General features: G+C 39.2%; 1 protein-coding gene across 1 annotated transcript in view; it reads left to right on the top strand.

Annotated features, from left to right (window-relative positions):
* Positions 1-2,382: 2,382 nt before the first annotated feature.
* The window catches only part of LOC100692990 (receptor-type tyrosine-protein phosphatase F), a 158,513-nt gene continuing 137,108 nt past the window's right edge, over positions 2,383-23,787 (top strand). The window contains 1 exon segment of the mRNA XM_013273333.3: positions 2,383-2,899. The gene's annotated coding sequence lies outside the window, so the exon portion shown is untranslated.

Here is a 23,787-nt window from a genome sequence, read left to right as displayed (position 1 = left end):
AGTGAATCTCGAGAAATACTTTAGATAATTCTCCAGCAGAAGCCAGCCTCTTTTTATTGTCAGTGTCTTGACTGACAATGTTGTTACTTAAAGAAAACCCATTTTTAATATCAAATCAGAGAATTTCCCATTTGCTTCTGGGATAAATAAAACCTCTCTAATCTACACAGAATGCATTTGTTTTAGCATGAGTAAATTAACATCCCAAAAGAGGTAAGTAACACTATTTCTTCTTAGAAGTCTGAAGTTAATATTAGTCCTATGTGAGATCTGTGTGTTCAGTTTACATTTAGTCATTGTCCATATTCTATTTTTGTACAACTATTAAGTCAGCCTCAAAACCATCAAGTGCCAGCTGAGGGTCTTCTAGATAGAAATTAATTTCTTTACAAGTAATTTCTCTTGACTAATTTCCCCACAGAGTTCAATAAAAATTTAATAAAGAGGAACAACTGATAAAAGGATCCATGTACTGTATGAATCTTCCTCCTAGCAGTGTTGTGGTTTAAGGCTGATATGGTACCTCAGACACTTTTTGATTTGCACTAATTTAGCCACCAATCAACTTCAAATCACAGCAATAATTATGAAGAGGAAGTACTTTAGACGGGGAGTTCGTTCCAGTACTATGATGAAAATAATTGTTCAATTGACTGAAAAAAATGGTTTTAAGGTTTTGTGATGTATATTAGCCCTTAATAATTATAACATTTATGTGCAAAAAATGGAAGATATTCTACTTTGGTATTCAGAATATTTCTTTTTCAAACCTGTTTGAGTTCTAATGTATTTATATGGTAAGAGCATCACAGTACAAAATTGTACTGCTAAGCAAATGTTTGGAAGGACAAAGTATAGTTGCCCTTTTAGAACTCTTTAGCAGTACTGCTGAAAAAACAAACACACACACACCACTAGACATGTTCTTTGACCTTGACAAACAAAGATTGTTTATAGGTCTCTAACACTGTCCACGAGAGATGTCTAAAACTGAAAAACAGGCCTGGTTTTGGCCACCAGAGATATGTAATGGCGTTATTGGACACATGCACCACTTTCTCTCTGTGGCACCTACATACTGAAGGTTGTTGTGTCAAAACAATGGCCTCCTTTAGAGTGTAATAAAGCTGGCTCGGCCTCTTATTTGTGCAACAAGATTCTATTCCTGGAACAATGCATTAGACCGTGATTATCATTTGTCAGCCAAAAGGAACAGAATTCCCTTTCAATCACTCAGAGGTCACCTAGCAAGTCATTTTGTTGAAGTAGAGGTGAATATATACGTGAGCCTCTGTGTGTGTGTGTGGTGAACTGAGGACCTGCTTGATTGCCCAATTGCAAGAGACATTTATGGCAGGGTAAAACCTTGTGTAAACGTCATTTGCACCAGTTATTAGGAAGGTGTGGCAGATAGCTTGGAGCTGCAGTACAGCAGGGGTTCTGCCAAGCAAACGATTGATCATGGTAAGGTTAGAAGGCGGAGTAGATGGGTTGTCAGAACCCTGAAGATATTCAGGTCCTCATTACTGGGGGTCACAGTATCCATGACCTGCACGTTCAGCTGTGTCGCTTGAGTGCTCATGCACTAACAGCCAGGCTGCAATGTAAGCAGAGCCGATTCTCTGTCCCCATGAATTTTGTTGCTCCCAAAAACTATCCTTGATTGCCAGTGGGTTACAATTAAACTGGATTCCAAGCCCAGATTTAAAGTGATCACCATCAGAAATAAAAATTATTGCAGAGCACAAAGTCAGTCTGCAAATCTTTCTTAAAAATAAATGTGGATTGCTTTAAAATCAGTGCAGTATTTGTTATCAAAGAAAACTTGTTAACATGCTTGGGTGTCACTGCACAGTGGGGAATTTTTCTTGCCACCATCTCCCAAGGTTGTCTTTTTAAAAAAACAAACAATTTCAGCTAGTGGTGAAAGAGCTACAAAGTTGCTTAGCACTTATAAATTATATTCATATATATATTGTACCTTTGTACAAAGCCTTCACAAGGTGAGATCAAGGATGAGGTGTGAGGATGCAGATGCATTTTATTACCTGAAGAGTATGGCAGTACTTAATAGTAATTTTTCTATTCTCGGTGGTAATTCACGACTTTGCTCGTTGCAGCAGTTAGTAGACAGTTTAATGTAAGAACTCTGTGTTTGCCTCCTGAACCATAATTAACTTCCAAATTCACGTATTCGTTGCAGAAAATTGCCTTTTCTTCCATAGCAGCTGCTTATAGTGTAAATAGAGAAATCAAAATGACTGTTTTGAGAGCCCCCTGTGTCTAGTGCGTGCCTTCAGAGGCTACAGGACTTCAGGAGCAGAAATGAATGGACACAGAAGCGAGTGCAGCCGAGTGAATCCGAAAATCCTGCTGACCGACCTGTATGTGTTTTCTCCACAGAGGCAGAAAGAAGCGTGACTGTGAAGGGAGAGACGTAACAACTCCCTACCTTCCACAGCTCCTTCTGTGGGGGGGAGACTGTGCGCAGACTTGTGCTTACTAATTAACTTGCCAGAGAAGAAAATTCACTCAAAAGAGAAGAAGTCTCATTTCTTATCGTCTTGGTTTTTTTCTCACATGCATGCAGCGACACTGAACACTTAAAGCTGACGTTAACCCGTTAGCGGCGAGACGCAGGAGCTGCCACGAATAGATCCAGTATCCACGACCCCGGTCGGCTGACCGGGATAGGACCTCGTGTTCCTCTCGCACTGGACTCGTATCTTTTTCCCCCTCCTTCTCTTCTTTTACTCCTTGGGCTGGTTCTAACTCCCGTTTTGTGGCTGTTAATTACATGAAGTGGATTGTTGTGCTCGCTACAAACTCAAACCGGGACTAAACGTTGTGGTGGAGAGACGGAGAGAAATGCCAACGGCGGTGACAAAGAGGAGATTCAGTAAGTGCACCGTTATCTCTTTCTAAATGTCCCCCATTGAACTTGAGACGCGGCTTTTAGCGGTGCCGTTAAGTTGCATAACTTGCGGATTTTTTTTATTGGCCAAACGCTCACGAATTTGTTTGTTAAAAGTGGAAACACTTAGAAAAAATGACATTAAAGGTGCACAACGTGAACTGCTGTCGGTCCGTCTGGGGGAAAAATGGTGCTCCGACTAACCTCAGACAGCCACGCACACAGTTTGTTGCTGTTTTATGCATGCTATCTCGAAATGTATAGCTAACAGCAACTTTTATCTCAGTGCCGACTAATATGTGATCCGCTTGAGAGACGGTCCAAGAAATAGCCAGCCTCTTAGTTCATAAAGAAAGCTATCCACTCAAATGTAGGTAAAAGGGAAAAGATGAGGTAGAATATTAATCTCAGTTTTTCCTTTTCTATTTTTTGCAAGCGCAAACCAGCGCATTTCATGGATTGCATGCACTTTTCAGTGAGCAGGAGTCTTCGCAGGGCCGAAATCTTTAACCATGCTGAAAATCTGTCGACAATCACTAATGAAAGAATAAACGGGGGGAGCAGTGGTGGTCTTTGGGGTGCGAGCCCGTCACCCTGTTTTTCTTTCTTCCTTCCTTCCCTTTTTTCGCAGGGTGTGTAATTGCGATGCGGTGATTTTGATCCCATTTTGATCATTACATTAAAGAACGATTTGCCCGGAGGTCCTAGCTGTCTCCAGACCTGGCTTTTTCACTTCGTGCGAGCGTGCATGAGTGCGCGGGCACGTCGGCGAGTCCTCACCCCCCTCAGGCATGTGAAATCTTTGCTCTGTCTTTATTTATCATTATCAGAGACAGGTCGGTGAGTCCTTGTATGCCCATCAGTTGCAGAGGCTCCTGTCATGTGTGTCTCATCCCTCACACTTGCTGCAGCACTGGCTGCAGAGGAAGGTTTCATGTCAAGAAACTGCTCCTTGCAGCTCTGCCAGGAAAAAGAATAGATTTCATCACCAGCCCTTCATGAGAGACTTTAATTGTGGAGCAATTTTTATGACAGCGTTTACAGTTTGCAGGTGCGCCACATCATCTGATAACCTAGAGGCCAGTTCAGATCGTGAACAGATGTGAATTGGTTTTTCACTGGGTGGATATACAGAAAGATTCCTCAGCATTGCATCAATCCCTCGCCCTGTTGGGCTTATTTAAAGAAAGGATTGGAAGCAATTTTGCATGGTTGGTTATATGCTGAAGTGGGCTCATGGCCGTGCTTTATCAATACACGAATCCGTTTAAAGCTGTCACAGACACAATGAGGAGAGCTAACCATGAGCCACACTGTAACAGGATGATACAGGGTGAGTTAGTTTCTTGGAATTGCATCAGAGGCTCTCTGCAACCAAATCCTGGGCCCTGCTGCATGTTTGGGTTTCTAACCTTCAGATCCTGCCAGCTGAAAAAAAAGTGACACGGTGTATTTCTATTCCACAGTTGTACTGAGCTGTCCTATAGATGGTGTGTGGCTTATGCATATAGATGATTTTACCAGCAAACATACAGATTTGTCAAACTTGGATGTCATTGCTTTCCCAAAGCAGGTGCTTCTGTTTGGCTCCATGTTTCTGAATTATTCTGGTGGACAGACATGTTATCAATTAAGCGCGTTTTGACAGACCTGGAGCGTTAAGGTTTTCTTCAAATTGCATTAGATGGATTGTAAGAAAGTTAGAGCTTTTTTGCTGTGTTTATCTTGGCTCATTTTCCTGTTTACTCTATTTTTTTGCGAGCTGTGAAAGCTTTTGCAGAATGAATCTATATCTTTTTAATGCTTTCAGTGAAGTGTGTTTGTATTTTTGACCATGGTGTTTGTTTGTTTGAATGCTGACACATTCCCACAAGCCATTAGGCTTAATTTAACCCCCCCCCCAAATAATACTTCAAGAAAAGACGTGACTTATTTGACTGTGATTACCGCAGGATTATAGTCTGGCCCACGATTGCTTGCTTGTTTTGTTTTGAATTTTTTGTGTGTGTGTGTCAGGAGCCTGTGCAGGAAAATATCCTAGGCCCTTAGGAGGTGACGTCATTGTGCACACTGAAACTAAGTAGTTCTTATAACTGAGGTCAGTCAGCACTTTGCTCATTTCTTTGCTGATCAAAATTCATTGTTTTATTTTACAGTTTTCAGAGCAGATATTAAACAGATCAAAAAACCTCAGCTAAGAAAACTGCTTTGGTTAAGATACTTTTGGTCAGCTTGAACTGCACTGTAGACAAAGATGTGTTCTGCAGTGTTTCCCACAGAATTAGACTGGGTTTGAGGTATGTAAAGGATAAGAGATCATTATTTTGCTGGTTCTCCTCCAGTCATTCTCACATCATTTGAACTGACCTCATCTCAATTGTCTGGAACTGCAGGTAGAAACAACGACTTCTGTCCTGCTCTCCAGCATCAGCAAGTTCAGCGTAGCAGCACCAACAGGTGTTTCCCACCTGCTGCAGGTTGTACTTTAGAATGACCGTTTAGCTTCAGAGCAGAACAAGAGCTACAGTTGGCAGATGCAGTCAGAGATGGTGGAAGGTTGCTGGATGACATTGAGGACCACCACAACAGCGATCTGTCAGTGGGAAAACATTAGACAGGAAGGGCCAGGGCTAAATGGCTAGTAGCAACTGAGCTTTCAAAATAAAAGTATCTATAAATAAATAAATATAAATTTTATTTACAAAATATTGCATACTTGGACAGTCATTAATATACCTGCACAGCTTGCCTAAGTGTGTGTTTTTAGATACACTTTAGTAAGCCATTTTAAAGCCAAATTCTGAGAACAGGATTTGTGACATCGCATCTAGTTTGGAAGATAATCCTTGTCCACTGGGAAATATACAGTGTTATCCAGAAACTTGAAGCTTGCATTGCTGATGAGCATGGGCTTTTGTGATGAGGGGGACATCTTGCATTCAGTGGTAGCGATGCACCGATCGATGTGCTGGTAATCTGAATCGGCTGGTTTGCTGCTGATTTAAGCTGACACTCACTTTCTTTTCTAGCAAGGGAATTTAGGTTTATACTGCAGAGGAAGTTTTGGTGCCCACCCAAGGAGGTTTCATCCAGGTCCTTTTAAAAATTGGAATACCTTGGATTTCACTTACTCGGGTGTGTTACTCAGGCATTTGTATTAATCGAAAACAAGCAAATAAACAACACAAAACAGGAAAATGCGAAGATTTAAGTTGAAAAAGATAAGGGAGTGATTGGATTTACCCCCTCCTCCACACACACACGCACACAAAGCCAGGAAAAAAACAAAAAACGTGATTTTACAAATAAATCACATCAAATAAGTTATTTTATTAAAGCATTTCTATACATCTAAAGCAGGCCTGTATTATCAACATGATAGTTTGAGGTTTTTGGTATTCCTTTAAATGTGGAAAGATGTTACAATTAATTTAGCAAGGACACAAACACACACACAATAAAAGTAACGATACTCTAACCTGCTTTTAAAATATTTGAGTGAAAAATTAGGTTTTTCTAAAGGATTTACTTTCTTTTTTATGTTGTTGATTTGTTGTGTTTGTTGGCCTCAGTACATCTTTGGCCTTTGTGGTGATTTGTGTATTCTTGTGTAGGGTATTTCCTAGCAGGCCTGGTTTGGGGCTAGTAGCCAGAGCATCTGCCTCAGCTCCCTCATATGCCGGTACTCCCTGGCAGGGGCTGGGCTGAATGGCACTGTTAAGGAGCTCCAGCTCCTCTGTGGCCACACACTGAAAAACCACTCGGCACAGCCCTCTCCCCGCCGATGCTTTCTCATGCTTTCAGTATGGGTAAAATCTTGGTAATTTCAGGGCCCTGAAGTTCTAATGAGAGGTTTTGCCCATAGTGCGCTGGTCTGTGGTGGGCGGGATCAGCATTTCTCAGGTTTATAGGGGATTATAACTGTTCTGAGATGCCTCACTGGCCCACTGTCAGGGCGTTGGCACAGAAAAACCAAAACTCTTTTTTTAACCACTCAAACTGGTTCAAACTGGTTGTGATGTGTTTCTGGCAAAGAATTTGTTTGTCTGTAAGCTAAAGTTTACAATCAGGGCTGCAAATCAGGGCAGTGACTGTAGGTATAAGGCTTCAGATTCACATGCACATCTGAGGTGTGCTGATTTTTCCGCCTAGGGGATCAGGATATGTTGCCGTTGCATCTATGGGGATGCCGCAAGCAGCAGCTATTGTCCTTTTTAGCATCCCATCCCCACATAGAGACAGGGTGCTCTTAGTAGCACGCATGGTGGATTTTTAACAATGCCTGTTCCTTAATGTCAGCAGCATAGAGGCAAAGAATGATTTACTACTCTGTCTGCAAGGGTAATGTAGGAGCAATTTGACTGCTGATTGAAACCAGGTCTACCATTTCAGAGTCCACTGGTGGCATTATAAACCATTTACACCAATGTTTTACAGGGCACCCCTGCATTTGGAAAAGTGGAAACAGACACAGGGGCTAAAAATGGCCTGCTCTACCACGTGCCCCCCCCCCTTTTTTTATCCATTCCTTGTGTGGTTTGTTGTTTTTTACTTCAAAGTATGTGAGTGCTACTGAGTGAAGTAGTGAATACTGATGACATTGAAAGGTCATATGTTAGGTTAATCAGTTCTGTCTGTTTTCATTTAGGCAGTCGGAGATATAGGAGGTCCATCTGCTTTTGATTAGGCAGCCTTTTCCCTAAGTGGTAAAGCTTTTCTCTCCAGCTGCTGAGAGTGGATTAGAGCCATGGTCCAATTTGTTTGTGGAGACCTATGGACATGTATGCACCTTGACTTGCACTTGTGTATACATAAAACATCGCTATTACTTAAATGGACCAAGCAGCGTCGATTGAGTTTTTACTTTTGAAGCACAACAGTTAAAGTGTCACTGAAGAGCAAGAAAAAGCGAGTTTTCAGAGAAAAGTTCAAACACTAATGAGTGAAGAATGCTGGAATTTGATGGCTCAGCCTTCAGGATATCAGTGATCTGTTATTGCCTCTATTTATGACAAGAACTCAAGAAAAGCTGCAGTAATTTCACAAACCTGTCAGCAGAGGCCAGTGACCCTGGTGGAGTAGGGCTTTATTGACAAGAGATTGAGTTGCTTTATAAGTTGGGTTAGTGTTGCTGTATCTCACTTGTATTGTTTAAAAATATTTAATAAAAGCTTTTTGTTAAAGCAAAGATGCCACCTTAAAAACATTTTAAGAACTTTTGAGGATTTAAAATCCTGAGAGCCCAAAATATCACCGCTTCCTTTTTTTCCTGTTAACAAATTTTCTGATGTGAGAAACGGAAACTCTGGACAACTGTGGAATATCATACACACAATGTGCAGTTAGCTGCCCATTGGTATGCATAACAAAGTCTACAGTGAGATGTAGAAACTGTTGCTATTCATCTGCTGTCCCTGTGATCTCAGACAGTCCCAGATGGCTCTGCATTCTCAAAAGGCCATCTAATTAAAACCCGTAACCACCAAAACACACAGAAGTGGGGTGTCTTGAGTTTAGTAACTGTTTTATTATTTTTTAAACTTCCTATCAGCATACCTGCTATTTTGTATATTTTCTTTTCAATTAAGCAAAAAAGAAAGATCAAGATCATGTCATTTGTTGTTAATGATGGCATTGTGTTTATTTTTGCCTTTTATTAAGAGGAATGTGATTCTTAAATAGAGAATTATCAATAATAATGAGTTTGGGCCTATTGATGACAATCCTGCTGATGGCTTGGAAAAAAATGTACAGTACAATGTCTTAAGTACTTATACAATAAGTTAAGTTGCGGTAATGTATCCATGGAAAAGTGGGTTAGAAATTACTATCTGAAATACACTGAATATCACTGCTTCTGTGTTCTCGAAAGAAAAAAATATTTTCTGTTTTTCTGATTGCTAAATTATAGCTTATAACATCCTCTTGTAGCAACACGTTGTACAATGTAGCATAACTCAATGTGGCATGTACCAGTGCTCTGGTACATGTGATAAATCAGGCTATTGACCATGCAATTTACTCAGTATCTGTTCAACAGCAGCGATATGGTTGTTCATCTGAAACGATGTCTCGTGGTTTGGCACTACGTGAGAATGTTTTTGTTGCATTGTATGCAGCGGCTTTTGTTTTTGTATCATCCCACTGAGAAACCTCTCGCAGAGACTAAACTCCATTGTTACACTTGGTGCTCTCAAATACTGTAGTTTTATGCCTTCATAAAGATGGTATCATAGTAAATTGAAAATGGAAACATGAGAATCGTCCTCAGGCAGACCTTATTTTTGCAGTGCTGAAAACATATGAAATTGTAATGCCACTGTAATGCATCAAATCCAACTGTGAATTTTATGAATCATTAGAGTCCAAATAGCTTCATGTCCTCCACGCTTGCCGCTCGTGGGTTATTACTTCTTTCGAAGGAGACGTTAACATCAGTTTTGTGGATGCTCAGGCTCGGTCCTTGCCACTGTAGACGGTTTTATCCCATCCTGTGTACTGGTAAACGTACCGGGGAGTTGACAGGAACACGCAACGCACGTCTAAGGCCTCAGTGCCTTGGCTGTTCATCTGGCCAGTCAGCAGAAGCCTGCAGATGACGCACTCTTTCATTTTAGACAAATGCTGGATGGGGACAAATGGATGGAGCAGCGGTTCAGCGGCTGGTGTCATTCGTTGAGCTTGTCATTGACTACCTATTCTTTTCAGCTTCTCATCTAATTGGGGCACACTGACTCACATATTCTCACAAACACACAGATTGGTACCTGAATTGATGCAGAACATTACATGAAGGTCAAACAGTCAGCTGTCTTATCAAGCTGATTTAAATGTCACATACATAGATTAAGCACTGAGTGCAGTTCAGAACGAGCTAGTTTTTCACCCTAAACACGGTTTGACTTCTCAATTTTCAGAAATATTGCCTTACACTAACACTGGGTAAATTATCCTTAGAAAAATAGGGAACATGCCCATCTTTCATTTAGTGCTTTACTATTCTCCATTGACATGCTGCAGCGTAGTTGCCTAAGTGATAATGGGGAACATTTGACAGTCGTAATGCAGTTTTCCAGTTATGTTAAGAATCATGACTTTGCAAGTTTTATCTCGCATGTGTTCTTTCTTTAGAAGGATGTTAGTACACTCCAGCTTTCTTTTTTTTTCTAAAAGCTCCTTTGCTCAAGGGAATATCTGTCCAGTCCATTACCAGCTTTGGTGAGAATATGGTTATACGAGGACATGGATTCTGGGCGCTCTTTAAGGTGCAAAAATCTTCCGAAAAAGAGTAAGAAATCAGTATGAAGTGAGGACACTCGTCAAATTCCTTTTAGCGTACAGACTCTGTAAAAGCAGTTGAAGTCTCACAGTTGGTGTGGTTTTTAGAGGCTTCACAATATGGAAATTGTGTCAAGACAAGACAAATATTTTTTTTCACACGTAAACAAAAACTGAGTAGCTGACCTTGAGATGGTTGTGGCAAGTGATTTGTGACACATGAGCCCTCATTGGCACTAACTGGTCGTGCTAAAACACAACAGTTAATGGAAGAAAAGTGCATGCCTTGCACTCAGTCTGCCCCGCTGATATGGCAGATGGATAGGATTTTAGGGAGTGGGGGTGGGGCTCTTTGGCAGTGAGGGACAGAGATGACAGCTCTTCGTCTGTGGAGGGCTACCAAGGGCCTTGGCTCTGAGCACCTATTGTGTCCTCCTGACAGAGCCTTGATGCCATCAGCGACCATTAGTGTTGACAGCATGTCATCGTGTCACACTGCAGCTCACGGTGAAGCAGTGAATAACTAAGAGCAGCAAATAAAGATGGCACACTAAGAAATAAACTGGATTTTGTAATGTGAGTCTGAAGATTTTTGTCTCCTACATTTTACAGGAAGGCTTGTCAGAGTTTGTAAAAGCTGAACAGACCCAACGCTTCATTTGAAATAGAAATATCCACTTCAAATAAATCACAAAGAATACAAAAACAATAAAGCTACAACAAAAAGACTAAATTATGTGCTGTCTAAATCTCATCTTGACTTTTGGCCTTTCCTTAGAGTGAGGCGGCTGAGACAGCTAGTGTTGTGACACAAGTGAAGACAAGTGACTCCAATAAAGCCATGTAATGAAATAATTCAGTAAATGAATTAAGGACTGAGCAATGCTTAAACGTGGACTTTTCCCACGGCTAGTCATGTATTGCACAACCCCTCCCCCCAAAAAACCTAATAATATGAGGCTGTCAATAATGTACCGTCAGGTCTCCTTCTTGTACTTGTGACATACTGAAAAGTATTTTATATATTCAGAGTATAAACGATAGCATCTATGTCTTTAGGGTCTCTGGTGTTAAACAAGTGATAACAATCACAAACATATGTGAATGATTTTTTTTACTTATATACCTTATCATAGTTTTGTTTCTTTTAGGAGTTATTCGAGTAAGAAAACAAGATGGCGACAACAATACAAACAGGGGGATGAACCTGCAAAATTTTGTGCATTTAGGCCTCACGTACACTCTAAAAGCATCAATCGTAAAGGACTCACCAAAGACTCTATGTTAAAATCCCCAACTTTACATCATTAAATAGCATAGGGTTTGGTTTTTTTTAACTGTTTTGTTCTGAAAAACCTTTTTCGTTTTCCTCCCTTCAGATATCACTTTACAAGTCACTCAACTGGAGTCTGTGTTGTTGGTACGTGTGGAGCATTTCAATCGATCAATATTTGTAATAATTTTGCTGTGTGGTACAGACTGTCCTACAAGTATGTGCTCCAGTTTTAATGAAGGAAATTCTAGTATTTTATCAGTCTGTAACTTGGCGCTAACTCCAAAATATTAACTTGGCAGTGTCCAAAATGGTAATGAACATTAGGCTTCAAAATGCCTAGTCCAGAGCAAATGTCATGCGGAATGCATGACATCGACCCTTAACGTTAATAGTAAATAACCATATGCTTTACTTTATTGTAAGTCCACCTTCTCTGATATTATTTTTTAAAAAAACCTTATCATTTAAATTTTAAAAATTGCCAACAGATAAAGCTGTAGTGTCTGATACTTTCCTTGAGGGATTTGTTTTAGTGTTTCACTCCCATTTCTCTGCAGTGAGGTAAAAGTAACAGGGAATGGAGAAGCACTGAGACTTTTTGAACTTGCTTTTAATGGAATGTCTTTGCAGTGACCAACATGATAAGTTGTTTCCTGGACCCCATTTATATATAAATATGGGCTATGATAATATAAATGGCCCCGTGCGTAGTTGCACATAACCAGCATTCATCAGACTCACAATAAGTACATTTCAAGGTTACACACTGCAGTGCACAGCTGAAATCCTGTCGAATTTTCCTAACTGTAGTCAGAAAGTAATGGAATATCACAGCATGAGGTTACAGAGTGGTTTAGGTGATGGAGGGAGGGGAACTCATTTGGCTCTGTTGGTACTAAATGGAATTTATTGTAGATTTAATGTCTATGGACATTGGATAAAAGACTGCTTTCCATTTCAACAAGGTCTAAAGGTTATTTTCCATTACTGCACATTCATGGGTGTGGTAGATCTTCCAAATAAATAAATATTTATTTACTCATTTTTATGTTTCTTTTTATAGAGGCAAATATACAAGCATAAAATGCAAAATACACCATATCATAGTATTAAAGCTGGAGCTAATTTTCAGTTTTTATTGCTAGATTGATTTTTACTTTAACTTAGAACTGTATTTAATATCATACACAACATATACGCTATTATACAAGACAAACTACAAAAATATATATAAAAAAAAACTGTTCCCTAGAGGGATGTAAAGTCCCTGATCACTGATGACTACGTGCACTGGATCAACAAATGTGACTTTATTGTCAATGTTAGTTTTAATTCTTGGAAAGTTTGGATTCTTGCATGAATAAAATACTGAACTCTTTCAGGAAGAAGGCTTTCTGTCTAAAGGTGATTTTATGGAAGGACATTCTTAGTCTTCATAGATAAACCTGTGAGAAGTGAGCTAGTTTGCGTTTAATGATTTAATGATGGCATTAAAACTTGGCATATATAATTTCTTTGAACCTGACTTTAATGAGATATTGCCAGTTGCAAATTTTTAAAAAAAGTGTTATAAAATAATAGTGTAGTCAAATTGTTTATTTAAGCTAATCCACAATCCTTTTGGAAACAATTCTTTTACTACTACAAAAACGATTTTGATTAAATTAACTTGAACAAATTTGTCTTAGAGCAAGTTGCGGTTTCCCTCAGGAAAAAGTGACGTATACGTAAACAGTATACGTCTATTTCACAGGAATAGATATATCTTAGTCCACATTTACATGTTCTGTGTTTTTTTTTCCCTTTTTTTTTCCTTTTTTTTTTTTTGAATGTCTCTTGATGATTAGCAGCCTAGAAAAAAGTTTTATGTTTTGATGTCAACGCTGCAAGAGTTTCTGAACATATTTGACCTGGAAGGAGTTTTCCCAAAGGTCTTTGACCTAAAACTGCATTTGCATGTGGATGAAAGACATAGAACAAGCAGTGTTTTGGGAAAAAAAAATACCTGTGTGCTGTTGAACAAGAGCTTTGTTAGACATCCCTTTTGGGCTTATATTATAAGTTGTATTATGCCAGTGCCAAGAAACAACTACAGCAGAGTACACCTTTAACTTTCACAGCTTTCAAAATCCAATATCCTGTCATTGTGGCATCACTCAGTCGATGGTGTTTCATTGTAATAACAGAGTAAAACATCCAGATTCACTGATGGTAATACGTATGGACAATTAGGATGTTTGTCTTACTTTTACTGTTGACTATCTTACCTATTATCATTATGTTTTTTTTATTTTTTGGTATTCTGTAGTATTGTATTCCTATCCTGCATACTAATTTGCGGTGGAGGGTCTGTTCTCTTTCTTTTAACCTGGTTTTAGTCAGCTCTGAGTCATTATGATTTATAACTTCATTTTTTGGATTTTTTTAGTCATAGCTCAAACATTTTACTTTACTGACACCCTTTGTTTGTGCCTACCAGGAAGAGTCAAGAGGACCCTATGGACTCAGCAAGGTGAGATCCATGTTACAGCTCCACTAAAAGGGCAATGATTCATGAGGCTAGCTCTTCTGTCCCTGGGGCTGGGAGGAATAGCTGGCATTATCTTCTGCAAATGGGTTTGAAAATGCTCTTGGCCAGGTTGACCAAGGCTGATTTATAGCTCAAGATGCGCTGAATGGCTTGGCTCTCATTCCCAGCACAAGTAGGAGCCCCTACTACCACCGCATGCCTAAACATGCACACAGAAATGCAAGTATCCTTACACCTGGCCCAGTTCACTGCGTTCAATCTGCAGTTGTGAACTTTTTTCCCGGGCCATGTATGCAGCAGAGGAAAAGAAACAGAAGTAAATTTATGACATCGGAGCAGAATAAGTAGTCTGTTGTTCTTAATGTCAGCTCAAGGATAAGCAGTTTTCCACCTTTATCTTTCTTTGTCAAAGCATATATACAGATACGAACCTTATCCTTGAGTTGAAGTTGGAACCACTGTCAAAGAAATAGAAATTGCCTCCGAAAAAAATTATTCCTTTTTATCTTGAATCGAAGATAGAGCTCCTCTTTCAGAAATAGTGTGAAACAGTGCAGTTAAGCTTCTCTGGACAGCTAAGTCTTAAGAATTTTCTTTGAGTGTTTCCCATCCTAATAAGTTGTATTTCCATGTCTGATCTTTGGATCCTCTTGGCAGCTCTGAATTTGTTCCAGCCAGGTAATATTGCATACAGTACTTGAGATAATTAATTGACGGCATAATCTGAAAATGTTTGGAAAAGCTTGAGTCCCTTGAAATGGTGCCCATTTATTTAAAGCCTTCAATTGTCACAAAGCAATTAATGTGGCAAACAACATCACCGTGCCTCTCGGAAGGGCTCAGGATTCTCTAGTCCCTATTAAGTCAGGCACTCCCCTCTCTGATTCCCATGCTGTTTCCTATGTAACATATAGAAATGGTCTCATGCTTCACACGCAAAGGGGCATTAGTCACATTGTCAGGTAAACAAGGACTGCGTATGAACAGGCGGATTGTAATTGATGGTCATAATGACATCAAACATGTCCTTTCTTGTGATTGCATTTAGCCTTTTCTTATAGAATTGTAGGGACCGGCAGAACCAGAAATCAGGAAAATCATATTACAAATAAGGTTACACAAACTAGATATGACTTAGTTTGTGAAGCGTCTAAAATGCAAACTGACAGTGAATGTTTTAGCCAACATCACCTGCTTGTAGTGTTGCAGCAAACCCCTTTTAGAAAATTCCTAGCTCTGTCTCACCATTCTTACGTAAGATCCAAAGGAAGGCAAAAAGTGAGCTCACATCTTGCCTCTCAGATGAGCCTCTGGAATTCAGTGGAGGATCAACAGCAGTAACTCTGGATTTTAATGAGTGACATTTAAAGTCTCTCAGTGTTAGAAGTCTCCGCATGATGTTTGTCCAAGCTATTATGTATCTTCTCCTGCACCCCCAGCCCCTCATCAGAAAACCAGCTTTTCCAAGCAGGTTGTTAAAGTTTGTAAATGGTGTACTTACAAGTGGATTATTTAAAAGGTCCCCGTGTCAGACAGATCTTTATCTGGCGGCTTGGCAGCTTGACTCTGGCTCACTTGGCTTCCTGTGTCTGCATGTTGATTAGCTTGTTTTTCTCCCCTTCCCTGGCTTTGGTGTGTAGGTTTCTGAGCTAGCTCATGTCGTGTAATATGGGCCAAGCTAGGGAACTTTTTAACTTATTTTCCAGTAGAAATATATTTTTAAGAAACCATCATCAACTGGTAAGATAAGACTACGTTATAACAAGTTCATTTTTATGTAAAAGGAAACTACAGACATGAGAAGCCACCAACTGTGGTTCTAGCTACCTGGTGATGCTGAATGTTGAGAATGCTCGTTTGAGCCCATTGAGCTAAGCCCCCTGACTCTGCACAATAAAACTGTGATTAAATACTACCCTTAGATAGAAAGAGAGAGTTCAGTGTATCTTGACTGTGTGAAGATTGTTAGCGTTACAACACACCATTGAGAGCCCCATTAAAGCACTGAAGCTTATGAGGGGCTGGCCTCAAGTGTAAAATAAAGAGTGCTTGACATCAAATTTTGTCATCTTTGTTTGTTCAACACTTGTTTGATGAAATACTCTTAACGTAAATTCTCTCCATACGAGCATTTTTTTTCTCAGTTCTTATTATTTTAGTGTTGATTTTCTTCTTTAACCTGAAAGTGTGTCTGTTGGGAAAATTGACACTAATTTGCCTTTTGGGCACAGACCAGTATAATTCATTTTCTACACCTCTGATACTTTTTTTTAAAAATATATAGTTCGCAGGCAGGCTATCATTTCAGTCAAATAAGGATTCTGACCACTTTCTAACTCTTTGATTAGCTTACTGTTGTTGGGCCCCATGACTGAGAGTGGTGCTTTCAGATAAAGAAAGGCAAAGGTAATGTTTAGCTGAAAAGTGCATTTTTTCCCATGGATATCACTCTGCTATGTCTTCACTGAGTATTTTCAAAGTAAATGGGAAAGTAGATTGATAGTGCTGTTTGTGATTGCTTTTCATGTATGAAGCTCTGAAGTGATAGAGGCAAGCGTCATTGCCCGCCCATACAAAGCTTACGAGATGGGGTTTGAAGTGAAAAGCGTGAGACATGCTGCGAGTCTGACCCAATGAAAATAAAGAAAAGCTGTTAAAGTTTTTGTTATCTTTTCTTCTCAACGATTGAGAAAATCATAAATGTTTGATTTAAGAAAGACCGATGCAATATTTCAACAGTCTTTACAACCTTTTTTCCCCCAATATTTTATTCTTGCCTTTTCACAGAGCGTAGTTACTAGCATGACACCGTGCCTTAAATCTTTGTTCTAAAAATGATCAGAAATGAGGCTAAGGCAAGTACTGAGTAACAAGACGTACACTATTATGAAGCTTCATAACCCCAAAAAAGGTATTTTTCACATTTGCTTGTTTCAGGTCTTATCTGCGCTTTTGTACCTGCACAAAGCTGAGACACTTTGATCTAATCTGAAAGTAATGTTCAGGCATACTTTATCTGCTGAGGTACCACAACCAAACAAACAAACATCAAAGTAGAAAGTTGGGAAATGAGTAAGATTATTTTAATTGAAAAAATAATTGGACTTCTAAATGACTCTTTCAGGGAAAAACCTTTGGATGATATTGATAGAAAGCAGCAAATATGGTCGACTCTAAACAGTTTGGTCAAAGTTATCATAATTAGGTTCTCTGAAAGGACACAGCTTTTAGAATTGCTTTGATTTATATTTTGGACAGTGTCACATTCTTGGTAAATGTCTTGGTAAGGTTATTTTTTTGCATTATGTAAAATAAAATGAATCCACATGTTAGTGCTGCCATTTTCACTGGTCAAAGTGATAATGTTTTTTACAGCCGGAGATGGAAATTTTTAATGAACCATACTAGCCCATGTTGGTCCTTGTACCTGTTACTTTATTATTCGTGCACCAGCCCTCTGGTGTTGGGATTATTCCAATCAGATATGTCAGGTCTCTTATATAATGCTACAAAGTTCACGGGCAGCTTCAGGTGGGTGTAAATTAAGATCAGTGTTTGTTTTAGACGGATTTGACGGCTCTATAGTTTTGTTTTAATGAGCTATGATTATCATTACCTTTTAATAATTAATTTGCAAATGAAATATTAACGAGTGTCTGGATAGTGTTTGTTGTATAGGTAGTGGGAATGTTGAAATGTTTGCTCTTGTAATATGTTGCCAGCTTTTTTCATGAAGCTTTGCCTTGTGCCGGGTAGCTACTGAAAAATAAGAGTTTCTTTCTGATCAGTTGCCTGCTTAAAGAAACGGTGGTACATTTGACCTTCTGTATTGCTTAAATAAACCCGTGAACAAATAAACCATTGAATGCCAGTAACCATTAGTCTTAGTAAGTGCAGGTTTCTGGCTTTTGTCATTGTACTTGAGGTAATATTTGCAGAGTTTTAACTGTGAATAACTGAACCTTTCTGACAGGTAGTGGGCTGGATAGTATTATGTACTGCTTACAATGTTCCACTGGGGTGAAAAAAGGTTGGGTTGGAAGCGATCCAGGACCTGATCCTGACTACACAGGAAATTGTAACTTTGTCGTAATTTGTCTGGAGGGACTCGAACATAATGGTTTTACAAATTGTACAGATTTGTAGCTGCACATTTGTGATCTGATCACCCAAGGAAAATGTAGGTAGCAACAAATAGCAACAAGGTCACAGAGCCAGAGAGTTTCCATAGCTCGCAGTGAAATGTATTCCAGTCCCTGGTTTTGGTTCAGAATCAATAAAGTGAAGTCCTCCAAAATGCCAACAAACAAAAAATGATTTATAAGATAAGCAAAAATTATTTGTGGTCGTCTGCATATTCATTGCTGACTTGTCCCATTATTCAGAGACTCATTTACATTTTAAGCAGCATATCATGGTCAAGGACTGTGTGTTCTTCCTCCTGTGAACCTCTGGAGCATTGCAATGAGTTTACTCTTTGAGGAAAGAGATGGGCCTATTGATTAGAGACAAATTGACCTGTGTTGGGAGCAGATGAGTAGTCACTCAGTTCTAAATCTAAAGCATGGCAGTGATTGACCTTGTTCAAACTAAATTAAGGCAACAAAAACATTAGCATGTATTTTGTAATTGTTTCTGAATATGCATTAATAACTTAATCACAGATTAGCAAGATCAGTGGATGTATTTTACCATGAAGTAGTAAGGAAGGAAGATGCTTGCCAATTATCTCTCTCCCTCTAGCTTTCATCTGCAGGAATCTTTTGTCACAGATGTTAATTGCAAGTAAATGTTTGTCAATAATATGTCAGTCCATCTGGGCTGATAAATATGTCTTGCGTTGGATGTGTGACAACCTAAATATGAGCAAAAGTGTGGATGTTATGAAATGTCAAATGCGCAATGATTTGTTGATGAAATCACATCATTCTTGATTTTTAGCCAGTTAAAACAAAAAAAGTGTGACTTTCACAAAAACTGATGAGCTAAAGTCTTCTGTGCTGTACTTGAATCCTCAAAAAACAAACCATAACAGACAGATCCGCCCCCAAATAAGCCATTTTATTTACTTTATTTACCTAATTTATGTGCCTCGATTTAAGAGTCTCTGCTGCATGGGACTGCCTGCATACATACAGTCTGCCTACATACAGTCTGCCTAGCAGTTAACCATCCAGGAGACAAAATGAGAGAAAATAGCTTTACTTCAGTTGATGACAGCTAATAAGCCTACTGGAAGTGCGGCAAAAGATGTTCTCTCCATCTGATAGAAGAAAAGCAGTAAACCTGCGGGGGAAACACAGATGTTGAAGACCTATATTAATGCAACCAGTGAATATATTATATGAGCCTCTTGGGTTTAAAAAAAAATATGAAATTTTTCAGGTGAAACAGCCAGCAAAAGAAAACATTAGACTTATCAGTGACATATTGTAGTTGTTTACATATTTTGAGCAAAATTTGTGGTGGCAGAAATGCACTGTATTTTTCACGGGGATATGCAGACGTGAATATGGTGCTTAACATATTTGTGTATGTGTTCTTTCCTCGCTGTTGCTGCAAGCACCCTAGGCAAAAGAATGATGAATTCATTGTTGCTTCTTCTGCACTGGTGCATCTTCTGTAACTATGTTTAAAGACCACTCTGGCATTTTTGCATGTTTTAGCCCACCCAATATGTGCTCGTGATGCTTGATGTAGCAGCTCTATAGCAGCTGGGCTTTGCTTTCTGTGTGCTGGCACTTGCAATGGCATGTGGTGTGTTCGTGTACTCTTGGGAAAGTCCAACACTAGAAAGCCAAAATGATGAACGTGAAGTGAGAAAAGGTTGTTTTTTTTCTCTCCTCAGCTGCAGCTGGTGTTTATATTGGCTGTGAGATAAGTCATCTTTACAATCCTAATTCTTTATGAAGTGTGGATGCATTTCAGCTATTGTCAAGCAGTAACAGTAGATCTGTATCAGGTTCATCTTTAAAAAAAAAAAAAAAGCTTCATACGTCACTCTATTTTCTGTGCAAAAGTAATGGACTACAAGCCTTAGGGTGCTTTTATAATAATATATTTTTACAATCAAATGAGATTGGCAACTATAAGTTGACCGAATACACACATGCAGGGCTATTGTTCTGTAATACAGAAGTCATAATACCTCACAAGCATTTTTGCCTTGTTTGGGAAGCGATTTAAGTGACTGTGTCCAAATATGAGCAGAATAGAAGCACTGCAAAGCCTGACGAGCACTTGAAAAATTGCCCAACTCTGAATTAGACACAAAAAGCTGTGAAATTAAACAGTTCCTCACCCGTGTGACAGATTTCAAGGTTATCTCCGTCATTAAACGATGGAGGAGACAGACACTTCAGGGTTCATGCTGGAGCCTGAAGAGTGCTGCGGCAGCCACAGGTCCAGAGCTCAGTAGGTGTCTATCCTGAGGCCCTCGTTCGCTGTGGTGCACTTCTCTAATGTGAGCTTGTGCTTCTTTGCATTAGCAGCAGTGATGCTTCCATTTGACCAAGCTGTTTAACAAGTCAGTGCCATGTTTGTGTCCAATGCTGACACAGTAGGAGCAGCGAGAGTGTACGCACACGGCTGGATCCTCTTGGACACGTCAATAAACAGCCAGGGAAGATGAGGATTATATTGCTTCTGTCAATCTAGAAAGTCAGGAAAAGTAAATGACAGTTTTGCCTCAGGGTAGCACCCAATAATATAGTATCTTGGCTGCTGTGTATGTTATTAATCTTCATAATAAGGATTAGACCCACCAGCAGGGTTTGACAAAAACAATCGACCTGTCACTCGAGGCCAGTTACTCTAAAAAACCACCCAAAACTTTATGGCTTCAATTCAATATTTACCCAATCTGCTGCGCTTGCCTTGGCCTGCCATGCTTCACTTGTCTGATCCCTCTTCCAACCAGCTCCATCAGCATTAAAGCGTCTTTAAAACCTAATTTGACTCTAAAGCCACTTAAATTTTCCTCAAAAGTCTTTTGTGCTTAATTGAAGTCTTCTTTTTTTTTAAAATAAAACACCTTGTATGAGGGAGAAAATACAGAAACAACACTTCATTTACTGTACAAACTAGTGTTGGTAATTTTAGATGATTATATGAGCTTATTTTGTTGCTGGTTTATTATTACCACATTTAAATGCTTGACTTGGATCCTCTTGGTGCCTAATGCAAATCTCCAAAAGCCTTTCACCTCCATTTTTTTTTTCCCAGATAAAAACATCAAGTTCAGACAGGTCGCTAGTATTCAAGCTGCTCAGAGGTAGCTATTCAAGCTGCTCTTTCCTTTATTCTTCTGCTGTTTGTCAAAGTTTAATGTGGTATTAATATAAGAATACTGATTTTTTTTTTTTTTTAAATAGGTATTGAATGTCTCTATTTACAAAAATCTAAAGGGTAGGAAAAGTAACAGAAACATGAGGTGTGAAAATTCTTTTTATATGCTTTTTTAAGTACTTCCTGTATCATCAATAAGCTCAGTCTGAAATGAAATGTAATTTTGTGGATGAACCCGTGCAAGCTGCTTTGGACTTTGTGCCCCTTAATTTGTGATGCATTCAAGAACGATACAATTAATTGTTTAACATGATACAAATGGATCCAAAACAGTTGGTGTTTTAGTGTTGATTTTCTTAAAGGGTTTGAGAGGATACCCTGCCTGTCACTGTATCACAGCTGGGATCGGCCCCGCCACCCTGAATTAGATAAATGGAAGAAGATAAATAGATTTAAATGCACATTTTTCCCTTCCGCATAAAGGAATCAGTCGTTCTTGTTGAAACTGCCTGCAAGAATGAAACAGAAAGCACTTAGAGTCACGTGCACGTGAAACAAACAAGAGTTTTAATGTATTTTGCGAAATGTGTTAATTTGAGCTTGATTTTCATCTTGGATTCACAAATTTGAATATTGAAATTTGTTCTCGCAGCCTCGCTGTTAGTCAGAGTGGCACTTTGGGGCATATATGACAACGTGCTATCAAGCAATGGAGACAGTGGTTTCATTGTGTAAGGTTCAAAATGATCTATAGTTTACATGTTCCGGCAATTATTGCGTGCAGCAGATGTATTTGGCTGATTTTGAAGGAAAATGACTGCAAACACAGACTAAATGGCCATACTGTAACTTGAGCCAGCAGCACCTTGTTTGTATGCTGGCATTGCTGCTTCCTCACACCCCCACATCAGGTCCCAGTAATGTTCTGGCAAAACGAATCCGTATGAATAGCCATTCTCTGTGATTTTCCATGTTACTGCTGATTATATTTACAGAAAGGCTTCTGTTAGGCTTACTCATTAATACAAAATTTGCAGCAAGGACCAATTAATATTATGGAGTTGTTGAAAATAATATATTTTAAATTATTCACAGTCAGTTAGAGCAACACGAATGGATTTTCCCAAGGACTTTCCCCAAAGGCTTTGTCTTGCCCTGTAAAACAGCCAGTATAACGCCGCATATTAATTAATGAAAGGATTAATCTGACAAGTTCAATATCATTAATTCGTTTGGTTGCTTGTGCGAGAGTGAAAACAAAATCTTCAGCTTCAGCTGAAAGCCTTTCTTCATTTTTAGACCTTTGTAGTCTTGAAAATGCCACACAAAATGCTTCTGCATGTTCTGTGCCTTTAATAGACAAAAAGTTAACTTCTGTCAGTTTGTGCTGTTATCTTAGATTATAAGTGATATCCTGTCTCTATGACGTCTGGCTTTTCACTCCACCTTCCAGTGTGACCATTAGAGACGATACTAAACACATTTGATTTCCAATTTCATCTGACAGGATGTCTGAAGAACTTAGACTCACCTATATTGTCTAGCAGTAAGATATCCTCATGAAACTGACTTGATAGCTGGCAAACTCACCGAAAAAGTAGATTTTCTCATTTTGTGTACTTGTCAGGTTCAAAGCTGCATTTCAAGTTGTTTGACTATAGCTACGAGAGGAGATTTTGTGTCGGACAGTAAGGTCTAAGACCTCTTTTTAAGTGCTGAATGGTATCAAGATTTTTATTGGTATGTTCGTCTTGATGCCTCATGAACCTCTCCAAGATTTGTCCCATCAATCATCAATAAGAGAGTGAGCGTCTTCACAGGCTGTCTGCCATTCTTTCATTGTGGCCCTGTTGGGAATGGTCATTGGATCTCAGTCAACCAGCAATAGATGGATTGGCCTTCAACCAGGACGATCGAGTGGCCCTGCACTCTGTGCACGTGTTTTTAGCTTTGTGCGTGGTGTGGGCTTTTTTTTTACCCTGTATGTATGCTGCTCTCTCCGAACAACAGCACATCTGTTTCACTCCATCTCCTCTCTCTCTCTCTCATTTGAATTTTCTCGGTCTCTGCCAGTGCTGCTGTGCTCATTCTCTTGCTTGGTACAGAGAAGGATGATTTTCCCGTGAACAAGTGTTCCTGACGTAGCCATCAAATTGTTATCAAAATACAACAGAATCTATTCCCTATGGAAATTAGCATGCACGATGACACTATTAGAGCACGTGTAGTGTAAAATGTGAAATAGCAGACAAACTTTCTTTAACGCTCATGAAACAAAGACTGATTTGAACAAAAAAAATGCATCTCTGCAAAGGTAATGAGTTTAGATTGCACAAAAATATAATCCCAAGAGATTACGCAAAACACGTAGCCTGTACACACACATTTCATTTTTATTTAAAGAAAACATTCACACTGGCTGATCTCAAGGCATGTCACTTGTGTGCACCATGTTGTATTAGTCTATTCCTTTTTTAATGACTTGGTAATTGCTTTGTCCCT

The sequence above is a fragment of the Oreochromis niloticus genome, linkage group LG18 (assembly GCF_001858045.2).
Source record: "Oreochromis niloticus isolate F11D_XX linkage group LG18, O_niloticus_UMD_NMBU, whole genome shotgun sequence".
In the NCBI taxonomy this organism is placed as follows: Eukaryota; Metazoa; Chordata; class Actinopteri; order Cichliformes; family Cichlidae; genus Oreochromis; species Oreochromis niloticus.
The sequence above is the reverse complement of the archived record's forward strand: the minus strand, read 5'-3'. Positions and strand labels throughout refer to the sequence as shown.